The following is a 14,974-nucleotide window of genomic DNA, read 5'->3' as shown; positions in this document are numbered from 1 at the left end:
TCTTCAGCAAGCTGATCATCAGACAGACGTTCGCCATCGACTGTGATATCTGTTACACAATGGCTTGAGCGCCTTTTGTTCATTAGGTCGTTAACCATCTCCCATAACCTTTTATAGTCGTTGCGAGCACGATGAATTTGAGCCTGAAAGTACTCGATCTTTGCTTTTTTCAGGTCTGAGATCAATTTGTTTCTGTAGGATTTAAATTCTTTCAGTAACTGCAGATCACGACATTTAAGAAAAGCATGAAACTTCTTGTTTTTTTCTCTTATTCGTTTAAACAAGTCAACAGTCAGCCAGGGTTTCCGCATTCTTTTTCGTTTTGTTTTATGCTCGCGCAAGGGAAAAGCTGCATCGTAGCACTGTAGCAGCCTACTCAGGAACATTTTGTAGGCGACTGTAGCATTAGTTTCCTTGTAAACGTCGTCCCAGCTTTCTTTCTCGATTAGGCTGCAAAAATGTCGCAGGCTTTGGTCATTAATTGTGCGATACCAGGTACTTTCTTTGCTACTTTTATATTTACCAGTCACAGGGGGTCCCAAGCAGAATACTGGAAGGTGATCACTGATGTCGCATATCATGACACCCGCAGAAATATCCTCACAACTCATGTTGGTAACACAGATATCCAGGGACGTTGCGGTATCAATAGTCACCCTTGTAGGTATTGTCACAACATTAGTGCAAGCGTACAGGTGCATAATGTCGCGGAATTCGTTTGCATTCGTGCTGTCCGATATTGTATCAATATTCACATCTCCGAGAATAACAAACGACTTTGTAATGGCTCCAACATAACTCAGTGCACTTTCTAAATAGTCACAAAAATCGGACATGATACCAGATGGCGGTCTGTATATGGCTCCAATGGCCGTATCAGATATTTTAACAAACAAGCTTTCTGTGTTTTGGTCACTCCTGGTCAAGTTATCTAGAACTTCATACCGCATACTTTCCTCGATATAAACAGCTACTCCACCTCCCCTTTTTTTCTCCCTGCATACGCTTTCGCACGTATAACCTGGCAAGTAAGGCGGAATGTCGTCCTTTGTTAACCAGGTTTCAGTTAAAACTATTACTTTAAATTTAATGGTCAGGGACTGCAGGAATATAGCTAGATCCTCTGCTTTGTTTCTTATGCTGCGCACATTGAAATGAATACTTGTAAGCTCTCGTTCTCTTGTTTTATATGCTTTGTTGAAAGCTTCAGGGTCATAATAGCAACACTCGGCCATCTCCATTGCAAGCGTTCAGTGAGCGTTTGAAACATTCCTGTAGGATTCGCTTAGGTTCCTATTTTTTCCAGATCAGATGCACTGGCAATTCTAATGACATCTGCAGCTTCATCCCTGCGCGCATAAATTTTTCCATGGGAGGTCCACACGAACTTCCATCCCACCACTTTCTTGCGGGCAACCGCAGCACCCAAGAGCTTTTTGTTCGAGGCAGTTAAGTGCTCATTTACGTACACAGAACAGCTTTCCCCGCCGAAGTCAAGATCTTTAGTTGTTAGCCCCTTTTTGCGGAATTTCTGCAGAACCTTGTCGCGTTTAGTGCGCTGTACAAAACGGACAACAATGTTTTTTTCTGTTTGCTTGAATGTTGGGACGCGGTGGCATACATCAATGTCGGAGTCAACTATTGGTTCATCTAGAAAGGCTCCAATTCTCTTGACAGCGTCGCATGGGTCGCCGGCATCTGGTACTCCTTTGATCTCAAGATTATTAGCTCTCTGGTACTGTTCCAACTCTTCTATCCTTTCACTCAGCCGTTTATTTTCTGCTGTCAGCTCATCGTTCTTCTTCGCCAGTACCTGAACTTCTTTTCGCAGCTCTTTTAACTCATTCTTGATTTCATTTACGCCATCACACGTGTCATTGCAGTTTTTCACGCTGTCTTTCAATGTTCTAAGATCAGCCCGCAGTTCCCGCTTCAGATCTTCTAACGCCTTACTGATTTCTTTGACGTCTTTGCTCATGGCGAACAGTGTAGTGCGTGACAGAGATTAACACCAAATTCAGACAATGTACGTACACAAAGCAGATGAAGCACTTCGACACTCAATGCTGTGTTCGGCAGCGGCGCACAGACAGTTTTCTGAATTGCATAATAAGGAGCAAAAGCCTCACCTGCAATAGCAAAAGTATGCTTAACACGATGTCTGTTGCAGCCGCCGCCGAACTGATGCCGAACTGGGCAGTCGCGCTCTTTAAGGTGGATTCACACGACAGGAGGAAGTAGCAGACGACAGCGCGGACGAGCTAGTTAGATACCCTCAGTCCCAGAGCCTTGCGCTCCGGCGACAACGCGCGCGAGAGCGAGCGCGCGGTCTCGAGAGTAGCTCCCAACATGGACAACGAGCGGAAGCGTCGTTTGGCCGCTTTGGCTGTCATTCTTGACGTAACGGAAGATAACGAAGAGACTGGTTGGATTGCGAATTCCAAGAGATCATGCTGGGTGAAGCCATGGCTGACGAAAAAAAACGCTAGGTGTTCAAAATCAGCTCTATGAGGAGCTGCTGGCTACTGACCCAGAAGAGTACAAGCGTCTCCTTCGGCTCAGCAGCGATCAGTTTTATCAGCTCTTGGCCCGTGTAACGCCAAGGATCGAGCGCCAGGATACAGTGATGCGGGGTGCAGTGCCAGCAAAGACGCGACTTCAAGTTACCCTGCGTTTCCTAGCATCAGGTGAGCGGTATCGCCTGCCGTACGTGAGCAGACGGTAGCCTTAACGCTTCAAAATTTATTAGCGTATAAATCCGGATCGTGCTCAGGCCCTACAAAGTGCAAGTGCAGAATAAGAAAGACTTGATAGAAAACAATAATTCAGCGTTAGATAAACCAAGACAAGAAACTACTGCAAGGAGCGGCGTTAGTATAATGCATGCAACCAGCTGACATGCTCCTCATTAGAGTGGGTCAAATCACCGAGTTTCATGATAGGTATGTCTATTATTTACAATAATGCGAAACGTTTATAGCTCATTATTATTAGAGATGCTTTTAAATAAAACATTGATTGTAGCTAGTATATATTGTTAATTAAATTAAAAACGGGGGTTTGGAGACGTGAAAGACGAGAGTTGAATTGCGTCTGCTGGTAGCGTTGAGTACAGGCACACTTTCTCTTAATAGTGTAAAATTCTGTTCGTTTGCCTTTTCAACAGCTAAACTTATTTTTCTTTCACTTTATAGCTTGTGGTTGTATTGCAGTGGTGTGCTGGGTTTTTGGTGACACTGCATGTGACTTATTCAATGTTTGCTTTGCTTTTCAGGAGAGTCTCAGTTTTCCCTCAGCCACCAGTTCCGGCTAGGCCATTCCACAGTAAATGGAATTTTACTCGAGACTTGTTTGGCCATATACCAAGAGTTAAAAGATGACTACCTTAAATCACCAAAAACTGAAGAGCAGTGGAAGAGAATCATTGCAGGGTTCAGCGAAAAATGGCAGTTTCCAAATTGTTGTGGTGCCATGGATGGAAAGCATGTCTGCATCATAAAGCCCAAAAAATCTGGATCTGTTTATTTTAATTACAAAAAATCATTTAGCATCATTCTATTTGCTCTTGTGGATGCGAACTATAAATTCATTTACTTAGATGTAGGTGCTCCAAGCTCACAAGGGGATGGGGGATATGGCAAACAACCCCGTTGCGGAAAGCCATTGAGAAGAAGACAGCGGGACTGCCACCGTCAATAGAAATGGGGCACTCCCCCATACTGAACATGCCTTCAGTCATTGTTGGTGATGACGCTTTCCCGCTTTCGGAGCACGTGATGAAGCCATACGGCGGGCACAACTTGCCGTTAGAGAAGAGAATCTTCAACTACAGGTAATCAAAATCAGCTTGTTGCGTAATGAATTAATCTGCATACCACTTTTTGGCTTGGCATTGCATTTTAGGGCTTGTTTTTACTTCTATTGGGATATATTTGAAACTGTGAGCTGTATCCACCACTTTACAACTAAGCTATGATGACTTTTTTGTGCAGGCTATCGAGAGCACGCCGGGTGGCAGAGAATGCCTTTGGGATTCTTTCAAACCGGTTCAGGTTCCTTCACACAACAATTGAAGCCAAACCTGACCGCGTCAATGTGTATGTTTGTGCTGCATGTGCCCTGCACAATTTCTTGGGCACAGATGTGCTGTGTGGTGTGGAAGCCAGTGGACCAGTGCCGCAGGAAACATTTTTCCCTGTGCAGCTTGCTCATGGTAGCCGCCCAAGAGCAGCGGCCTGTGCAGTGCGCGATGCTCTGTGTGACTACTTCAGTGCGCAGGGTGCAGTGCCTTGGCAGGACGACATGGTGCATGCAGACGTCAGCAGGCACAGGCATCCTCTGAAGTGACATTGCAGAGGAGCACATTAGCTCTTGCTCTGTGCACCCTGTCAACAAAACTGCTGTTATCACCCTCAAGAGAGCCACTGTAGTCCATGTGACTGCCTGTGCTGTTTGTTTGCATGCTATCTTAATGTTGCAGCTATAGTAGGATACAACTTAAAAAAACAGCAGTTGCTACCAGTGGGCCACGATCTGCGGCGTACTGTATTATACTGTACTGTACAATACAATTATACTGTACTGTACAGTACAATTGTACTGTACAATAGTAAACGAAATCAACTTTTCAATGTTTGACTATATTAAACAATCCAGGTATCGAAACTCTAGCCCTTATAATTTTTTCTTGTGATTAGGTTTTTGTTTAGGTAACAGCGAAAGTTTCAACAACGGTCTACTTTTTTGTCGTGGAGGAAATCTGTGCACCAGTCGTGAATGTGGGCGAAGCTTCACTGCAAACTTAATTTGTATCCGACTATAGCTGCATTATTTGCAACTAGCTGCCCACTCATTGAAACATGAATTATCTCAATATTGCAGAATATTTATTCATTTCAAAAAATTGCACACTGCGAGCACATAACTCGTTTAAAAGCTTTCAAATAGGCTGCATCAGAACTCAGTACACAACCATGCAATAAATATGAGTACAAAGTGAATATCAAAATAATATACATTGAGCATTATAAGTACAATTAAATAGTTTTGCACTTCTTGAGTATTAAAATACAGTTTTATAACAATAGGCACCTTGCCCTAACACGGCCACTACCAGAAACTTTTCATGCCGTAGCACTCATCGCAGACACAGCATCTCTAGCACTTATGTAAAACAAGATACAAGTAAAACTAAACATGAAATAAATTTGTACGCCCTAGGCTAACTTGTGACCTCAAGACTGTGGGTTTCTCAGTAGGCACAGGCCACTACCCACCGCGGGTTCGAGCTTCGCGCGAGCCAAGGGCCCCGATCAGCCGTCACCACACGCACCCTGGGGCACCGCTGCGGCGGCGTTCAACCTCTGAAGAGAGGAGAGCGGCTCGCCGCAAGAAACAGGCCTCCAAGTTCACGAAGGAGACGTTTATTGACGCCGTCCTCCAGCGGTACACACACACACTCAACAGTCACCCCGTCCCGGGGCGCGCTCAGAGCAAGGCTCCGGTGCGCGCTCGGGGCAACAAGAGAAATGCGCGCCGCTAGCACGCCGCTGCAGGAGATTGTCCCCGCGGCAGTGCTGTGATCTCTCTCGTGTCGGCCGATGGGCCGTTTGCGAGAGAGAGTGGGCAGTCAATGCAAGGTGCGCCTGTCAGAGGTCGTTGGACCCCTGGACAGGCTCGAGCCGCGGCGGATCGAGGACCCACGCTGGCGAGCTCGAGTATGAACTGGTCCGAACGGCAGAGGCCGGCCCGGACGAACAGTAACGTACGCACCTTACGCTGTCTCGGAGGGGTCTCCCCCGCGCCCCGCTCGGAAGGTCGCGCGACCACCCCAAACGGGTCCCGAATTCCCGCCAAAAGTCACCAATGGCAAAGGCCCTTGGGAAGCCGGGGGCGGAGCTGCGGCCGAATGACAGCGATTAGCCACCAGCCGTCTCTCCGCCGCCCGAGGCGGGAGAAAGGGAAAAAGAGCGACGCGGGATGCCGCGCAGACGCCACGGCGGGAATCTAGCAGGTTTCCCACATCCTCCTCCCCTTAAATGCCCTCCTACCCATCGGCGGAAGCGTGCGGCAAAATAATAAACAAAAATAAAAAATTAATCCATATAAAACTACCACACTTCAGTTCCAGCCATAAACTCAAAAGACAAACAAACAAGAACAGAAAACAAACAACACTTGCATACCTTCCAAGGAGACAAAACTAACTACACTGTACACTGTACACAAGGCCAGCTGACAGGTGGCCTGCAGCCTCATAATGTTCGATGGCGCGGCCCATTGGGCCTGTCGGCGGCCAACTCACGCTTTTGCTGCCTTCAGGGTCCTGGTGGACGATTTATCGACGGCGGTCCCTTGTCCTCCTCAAGGTCGTCAAAGTTGAACTTGAGGACGTCGACGACGCTCGACGATCCCGAAGAGGACCCGCAGCCCGACACCTCCTCGCTGGTGGACCACTTGCCTGGCCGCCGCTAGGCGCCGGCACTCCGGGGCCAACAGCGCGGCGAACACCGGGCTGGCCTCCGCCCGCCGGCGGGAACCCCAACGGGAAAGGGCGCTGTCCTTCCTGCTCCCCTCTCGGCGTTGCCTTGGGAACACGCACATCATCCCAGGCACGCACCGGCACAGAAGCGGACATTCATCAGTCACAACGACCCGCTTGTCGGAATCGTTCCGAGGCGCCGTGGCAGGGGTCAAAGGACACACTCTTCAGACGCATTCTTCAAGCTCCCCATAGCCACACGAAGACCATGCCGCGAGACACTCGCTCCTTAACGAGCAAACCACTCCCCAGCCGGAAGGGGAGACTTTCGCCGACCCCTCCGCGAACCAGCCGGTCCCGTGTTCGCGAGGCAGGCCGCACCAGTGGGGTCAGAACGTAAATGAAAAGAAAGCGCGCTGTACAAAAGAAGGCCATCTCTGCGCTACAAGAAAAGTGCAATCGCGAGTAGGTTGAACTTTACATATGTACAAGTCTGGTTTAAAAAAACTGAACGCCAACGCAAACGTATATTACATATGTACACAGATCATGGAACGTTAGAAGAAACAACGAATAAACTGGAAACAAAAACATGCTACAGACTGACTAAAACAAACAAACGACTAAATAACTGCACAAGGCTGGAACTGAGCATGCGGCAAACAAAAAAAGAAACCGCCGTGCTTCACCTGGGGTAGGGCCCGACGAGAAAGCTCGCCAGCAAGCTGAGGCTGCGTGCCTTCGGTTGCGGAAGAGTCCGCCATCCGGCATCAATCACATCGGTGACCGTCGCCTCAGATTGTACCGGTGCTCGGTACGGTTGCGTTCCGCAGCACCAGTTGTGCCTTTGCGTTTGCTTGTGATACCAATGGGTACCGACGCAAACTCGTCAGACCGTGACGCATAGGCCTTCAGGTCTGCGATGTGGGCACGGCTGGTTTTCCCCATAAGGGGATCCTCCAGCAGGTACGCGAGCGGCGACCAGACTCTGACCACTCGGTACGGACCAAGCCACTTAGGAGCGAGCGAGGCTGAGAACCCCTTGCTCGCATCACTAAGAACGTGGTTGCGCATCAGGACAAGATCACCCGCCTGAAAAGTCAGGCTGCGGTGCTTGCGGTCATACTGAGCTTTCTGCTGGGCTCTGGCTGCCGCCAAACTCTGTCTTGCTCTGTTGAGAGCCCGACTAAGCCGGTCCCGAAGCGACGACGCATAAGCAGAGCAGTCTGCCCACGTCTTCTCATCCCCGAGCTGGCTCTGCACGACGTTTGACATCGGATTCGCCAGCTCCCTCCCGAAATTGAGGAAGGCGGGAGAGAAACCAGTTGAGCGATTCTCAGCGGTTCGAATGGCGAACGCAAATTCGCTCAAATGGTCTGCCCAGTCCTTTTGACACTCGGCAAAGGCCGCCAGCATTGGCTTGAGCGTTCGGTTGATTCGCTCGGTCAAGTTGGACTGGGGATGGTAGGGTGAAGTGGTGTAGTGCTCGATTCCGAGGGAACGGCACGTGTTACCGAACACCCGAGCGGTGAAATAGGACGCATTGTCCGTGATCAGTCTTTCCGGAAAGCCGAACCGACAGAACACTTCCTGGAGTTTGTCCAGCACCGCTCGTGCTGACACTTTCCGAAGCGGGTACAACTCGACCCATTTGGAAAAATGGTCAGCTACTACCATCAGGTGAATGAACCCCTGCTTACTCCTGGGGAAAGGCCCCATCAGATCGCAGGTGGCCATCTGCCACGGACGCACACTGTCAATTGGTTTCATCATTCCGGGCGGCTTGCCGCCCCTTGACTTCACCGCTTGACAGACATGGCAGGAACGGCAATAGCGGAAAATGTCACGCTTCATGCCGGGCCACGTCACCGATTGACTCAGTTTTGCAAAAACTTTGGAGCCACTCAGGTGACCGGCCAGTGGTTCGTCATGAGAAAATCGCAACAGTGCGCCTCTCAGACTTTTGGGGATAACCACCTTGAACGGGTCAATGGACTCATCATCGGTGGCTATGTATTTCAGCACGAGCCCGTCATGGCCCAGCAAATATGAATCCCCCGGGGCTCGCCGCGACCCACGCTGGCTTTCACCCCCTGCGCCCGCTACAATACAAGTAGCGTCCCGGCGCTCCGTCTCCCTGAGACCGTCGCTCATCTCGCGACACATGGGGTCATTTTGCTGGGCTTTCAGCAGCTCTTTCCGGCTGAAAACGATTCCTGTTGCCCCAGAGGGGGGCCTGGTCTCGTCCCCCTTCAGGTTTGCAGCCAAAATTTCCGCTCGCGACGGCGTCTCCGAGGCGCTCACGCGGAGCTTTGCCTCCCGCCCGCTTTGCGAAGCGCTGCTTGCCTGGTTAGCGGAATGGGTTAGCCCGTTTGCGGGCTCCCCCTCCTTGCCGCCCGGCGGCTCGTCCGCTTTTTCGCCCGCCCCGCCTGCTGGCGTCAAGGCGCCGCTGGCGAGTGGGGCACGGGATAGCGCGTCAGCTACCACGTTCGTGCTCCCCTTTCGATACTGCACCGAAAAGTCGTAATGCTGTATCAGGAGAGCCCAGCGCGCCAGCCGACCCGCAGGCTCGCGGAGCCGCATCAGCCAACTGAGCGCACTGTGGTCTGTCTGCACCACGAATTGCGTTCCGTCAAGGTAGACGTCGAATTTCCGCAGTGCAAACACGATGGCGAGGCACTCCTTCTCGGTCACGGAATAATTCCTCTCCGAGGGTAGCAAGGAGCGGCTGGCAAAGGCCAGCGGCTGCAGCACGCCATCGAAATCCTGTAGGAGAACTGCTCCTAAACCCAGATCGCTCGCGTCAGTCTGGACTACGAACTGTCTGGTCAGGTCGGGTAGCCTGAGCTGCGCTGTCTCGGCAATGGCACTAGACAGGAGGCGAAAGGATCGCTCTTGCTCGGGCCCCCATCGCCACGCGGCAGTCTTTCCCAAGAGCTTGGTCAAGGGTGCCTGCACGCGGGCACAGGACGGGATCAACGACCGATAGAAATTGGCCATTCCCAGAAAACGGCGGAGGCCGCGTACGTCCTTGGGCACGGGAAACTCGAGTATGGCTCGGAGTTTGTCCGCATCGGGCTCAATGGAGCCCTCGCCCAGCGTGAACCCTAGCAACTGAACCCGGGTCCGCGCTATTTGGGCTTTCGCAGGATTCAAAGTCATCCCAGCAGCCCGTACCCTCGCGAGCACGTCGGCAATGTGGCCTAAGTGCTCATCGAAGGTTCGTGAATAAATCACGATATCGTCCAGGTAGCACATGGCATGAGACCATTTCGCTTCCCCTAGGACGCGGTCCATGAGCCTCTGAAAAGTCACAGGACCATTGCAGAGACCAAAGGGCATGCGAGTGAACTCGAACAGCCCTCTGTGGCACGTGAACGCGGTCTTAGACCGGTCAGCGTCCGCCATCTGGACCTGTAGGTAACCTTTGGAGGCATCTAGCGTGGAAAAGTACCGCGCACTGCCCAGGTTTCCTACGATTGAGCTGATCGTCGGGAGCGGATAGGCATCCTTTCGAGTCAGCGCATTCAGACGGCGATAATCCACACACAACCGGTGGCTGCCATCTTTCTTAGGCACCAACACAACCGGAGACGCCCAAGCGCTGGACGAGCGACGGATAATGTCCGCCGACAGCATCTCATCCAGCAACCCATCGATCACCTGCCTTTTCGCAAGGCTGACGGGTCTGGGGTTGCACTTCAAAGGAAGCGCATCTCCGGTGTGGATCTTGTGGCTCACTAAATTAGTACAGCCAGGTTGATCCGTGAAGAGCTCATCGTACTGACACAACAGTGCTGTCAAACGAGCCTTCTGTGTGTCATCCAAAGTTACCGCAAAGGCGGCCAGCGGATGTGGTGCCTGGTCGTGCCGCGCCGCTCGGTCCCAAAGGGGAGCGTGAACGACGGAACGCTCGACACAAGGGCTTGGCCCTGGTCGCTGAGCGTGGCACTCTCCGAACGCCTTCATTGCGCAGGCAGTTATTGACGCCGGTGGGCAGATGAACGGCTTCAGCTGGGACAATGGTCCGTCGCGATAGCCGCCATTCGCAATGTCCACCACGATCCCGGTTTTCAGGAGAAAGTCCCTTCCGAGAATCACGGGCACACTGAGCCCTGGGAGGTGGATGAAACGAGTGCGTCTCGTCCGCTCTCCCCACCTGACAGTCAGCCTCGCGGCGCCAGCCGAATGGGCTACGCCTTTCGCAAGGTTGAATGTCGTACGGCAGTCCCGCAAGCGCACCGAGTGCTTTTGCAAGTGGGACAACACCTCTTCACCGAACAAGGAGGCAGTGGCTCCCGTATCCAGTAACGCCAAAAATTCGCGGCCAGCAATGGTGACCGGAATAAACGGCGCGTGCGCATTAGCAAGGCAGCTTGCGCTGTACGCAGAGGGGATTAGCAAGGATTGGGCCGGTCGTCCCTTTACGACCGACCCGCGCCGCCGTTTCCCTGCCTCAAAGGAGACCTGGTTACGGGGCATTCTCTCACTAAGTGCCCCGTCTCTTGACAGCGGAAACAGCGCACACCGCCGCGAGCTTGGTCGCGGAACAAGGCGCCTCTCCCTGCCTGGTTCCGCCCGTTGCACGGCCAAAGGGCCGGCTGATTCGGGTTTCCCCATCCGCTGTGCGTTGGGGCGCTTGGCGTCCCTGGGCAGGCGGTCCAGAAAACGGTGCAGCGCAGGCTGTCCGTCTCCTGTAGGAGTAGGGATCGAGAGCTCTATCGCTCAACTCCCATACTTCGTATTGCCCGCTAACGGCTGCAGAGGCAGCGTGTGCTGGTGGTCGCCGGTTGGGTAGGGGCATGGCCCCTCTCCATGCACAGCGTGGCTCGAGGGCCTCGCTTGCCGGCGGTGGCGGACGATAGGCGCGCGCGGCGAGAATGTCGCCTTGAATGCGCTTTGCCTCGGCGGCCAGCTCCTCAAAATCTCGGAACCGGCCTCCGCGCAGGTATGCCGAAAAAGTCGGATGTGCCTGCCTGATCGTCTTTTCCACACGTTCCTCGTTCGAGGCTCTGGGCTGGGCGATTGAGAAAAGGTCCTCCATCGCACGTACGTACTCCAGGAGTGACTCATCCGGAGCCTGTGTACGGAGCTCCAACTCTCGCCGCATCCTACGCTCATAGTCAGCGGGCAGGAATTCGCGCAAGAATGCTGCACGGAACTCCTCGAGAGTCGCTGCCCGGTGGCCGGAAAGCCGATGCCACCTAGCTGCGGTGTCAGTCAGTGCTGCGGGGATTATGTGTGCAAGCACAACCTGATCAGTGAGACCCATAGCTCTCTGGTAATGGGTGAGGGACTCAAGGAAATCCCGGGTACTGAGGAGGTCATCATACCCGCGGTATGTTGGCATGGGCAACTTGACCGCGGGGCGAGACACCTTCGGCGCGGCCAAAAGCGTCTCAACCGCCCCTGACAGCGACTGAATCATCTGGGCAGCACTTCTTAGCAGCGACTGCGCCCCGGCCTCAGAGGAGGCTTGGGCGGGCTGCACGAACGCAGGAGGCAAGGCGCCCAGTTCGATGAGCGGCGCGGTTTCCACAGGGAGCCGGGCCAGCGCCTCACCGTTCCCAGAGCAGAATTGACTGCTCGCGGGGCACGGATGCTGCTGTGCAGGACGGCCGGTTGCGGCAGCCTCGCACGCACCGCTTTCGCACGGGGCGCAAAGCACGCACAGCGGAGGCATGTGATTGACGGGTGCACCGCAGGGTGCTCCCGATACAGCTCCAATGGGAGCTGCGTGATCGACGTTGGGGGTTGTAGCGCCGTATGCCCCAATGGGGGCCGCGGCCAACCACGGTGTTTGGCTATTCGAAGGAACAGCAGCCAACGGATCAAAGGACGCTACGTCTCCTAAGGGAGCCGACACGTAGCTGCCGAGTGCCCCGATGGGGGTGGCAGACATGGTGCGCAAGCGTGATCGTCAAGGCGACCTGCTCGGCAAATGTGCTATCAAAGGCTAAGAGCCAGTGACTTAGCACGTTGGGCGCCAGTTGTGGGTTTCTCAGTAGGCACAGGCCACTACCCACCGCGGGTTCGAGCTTCGCGCGAGCCAAGGGCCCCGATCAGCCGTCACCACACGCACCCTGGGGCACCGCTGCGGCGGCGTTCAACCTCTGAAGAGAGGAGAGCGGCTCGCCGCAAGAAACAGGCCTCCAAGTTCACGAAGGAGACGTTTATTGACGCCGTCCTCCAGCGGTACACACACACACTCAACAGTCACCCCGTCCCGGGGCGCGCTCAGAGCAAGGCTCCGGTGCGCGCTCGGGGCAACAAGAGAAATGCGCGCCGCTAGCACGCCGCTGCAGGAGATTGTCCCCGCGGCAGTGCTGTGATCTCTCTCGTGTCGGCCGATGGGCCGTTTGCGAGAGAGAGTGGGCAGTCAATGCAAGGTGCGCCTGTCAGAGGTCGTTGGACCCCTGGACAGGCTCGAGCCGCGGCGGATCGAGGACCCACGCTGGCGAGCTCGAGTATGAACTGGTCCGAACGGCAGAGGCCGGCCCGGACGAACAGTAACGTACGCACCTTACGCTGTCTCGGAGGGGTCTCCCCCGCGCCCCGCTCGGAAGGTCGCGCGACCACCCCAAACGGGTCCCGAATTCCCGCCAAAAGTCACCAATGGCAAAGGCCCTTGGGAAGCCGGGGGCGGAGCTGCGGCCGAATGACAGCGATTAGCCACCAGCCGTCTCTCCGCCGCCCGAGGCGGGAGAAAGGGAAAAAGAGCGACGCGGGATGCCGCGCAGACGCCACGGCGGGAATCTAGCAGGTTTCCCACAAGACTAAGGCATTGCTTATTATGTACGCATAAAAACAAAGCTACCAGTTTCCGATATTTCAACTACAACACATTACAACCCTCGGTGAATTGAACTCAAGGGGTCCAACAATTTCTCTTAATCATGTAGAGTTAGCCGCTGTTTACTTACTACCTATTTTCTTACTGTGTGTTTGGGTTATAAGAAATAAAAATTGCTCTAATTGCATAGACAAGTGTACTGTGCGATATCACTTCCCATTACAGTGAGTCGCTTTGGAATGTTAAATACCATAAAACCTAACAATGTGGAGTTAGTGCAAGCCTTTCTAATACCTTGCATCTGATGGGACCAAAGTGCCAGTTCAAATTAAGTGAGTTCAGTTTAATCAGTGTGCAAACCTGACATTGTGACAGGTATTTGATCATGGCACTTTGGTTCCTCTGGTATCACATAAAGCAAAGTGTAAAAAGTGCAAAGTAAAAAAAGATTACTTAGAATTGGCCAAAACACAATTGCCGCCAACACATGATTAGGGATTGCACTTTGGTCCCTCTAGTATCACATTAAAACCCAGTAAAAAAGGCCACTAAAGACAAATGGAGATCAAATGGAGCCAGCAGGGTTCTTTGTACCAAGACAGTTCCAGTCTTTTTTGACTGAGTCGTAAAGCAGAGAATGCCTGCTGGCCGGTAAAAAAAAAGGCAATCAGTCAATACTTGGAATATACTTTTCTAGAACTGAGAACAGGTCTTTCTGGCACCTGATGAGGTCAGCAGGGGACAAAGAGCGCATAAGTGCTGCTATGCCCTTTGCAAAGTGTAGAGGAGCATCGTCTTGTTCTTGAAAGGCAGCTGCAATTTTTTCAATGGCTGCGGTTCTTTTCAACATTGTGTCAGCCTGCATTGGTCCACGATTTGCCAGCCTTGAGGTACTACGTGCGAATGCAGGAGGGTCAGGCTGTCCATTCCTGGCAGGAGGTGGCTCAGCAGCTCTTTCGATGGTGGGCTGTCCATTCCTGGCAGCAGGAGGTGGCTCACCAGCTCTCTCGATGTCCGAGAATGAGGTATCTCCATCGTCAGGCTGACATGAAAAACACAGAATACTCTCACTAGCTAACCATGACAGCATAAATTATTATGTGTTAATGCTGCGATGTTTTTGTATGCTGAGCACCATGAAATAAAAAAATGGGAGCGTGTTCTTAACCCAGTGTAAGTATGCTGTATTGATTGCGCAGTATTTAAAACAAGAAAACAAGCTAGCACCACAAGGCTTGATAAGAAGTTGTACACACTGGCAGAAGAAAAAGACAGCTTTTGTAGCTTATTTAATATCTATGGGCTGGGTCAATCAAACAGGCAGCTGGCACTTTGGAAGACAGTTGGTGCAAAATGGTTAATTTGTTTAATGCACGACACAGCCGGAAATTTTGTGATATGTGGATAGTGCATGAGGCAGTAGTAATCTTACTGTTTCAGATTCCTCGCCGAAAGCTTCGGAATATGTTCTAGTTGGCTGTGTTGAGTCCACAAACGCCATACAGTGGAAGAATTTCCATTTCCCGGAGTACACCTCGCTGGCAGACTGACCACTTTTCGTGTTTTTTATCTTCTTTTTCTCGGCCCTGTACGTCCTCCTTTTGTTGTTGAAGAAGGTGCGCAGGCGATCTGCAACAATGCGCAACATTTTGATTTATAACCGCTCTCGAGACAGCGTATATTCGAAGCACTACATTCAG

This window comes from Amblyomma americanum, chromosome 6 (genome assembly GCF_052857255.1).
Source record: "Amblyomma americanum isolate KBUSLIRL-KWMA chromosome 6, ASM5285725v1, whole genome shotgun sequence".
NCBI classification, from domain to species: Eukaryota; Metazoa; Arthropoda; class Arachnida; order Ixodida; family Ixodidae; genus Amblyomma; species Amblyomma americanum.
Note: the sequence above shows the minus strand (reverse complement) of the source record.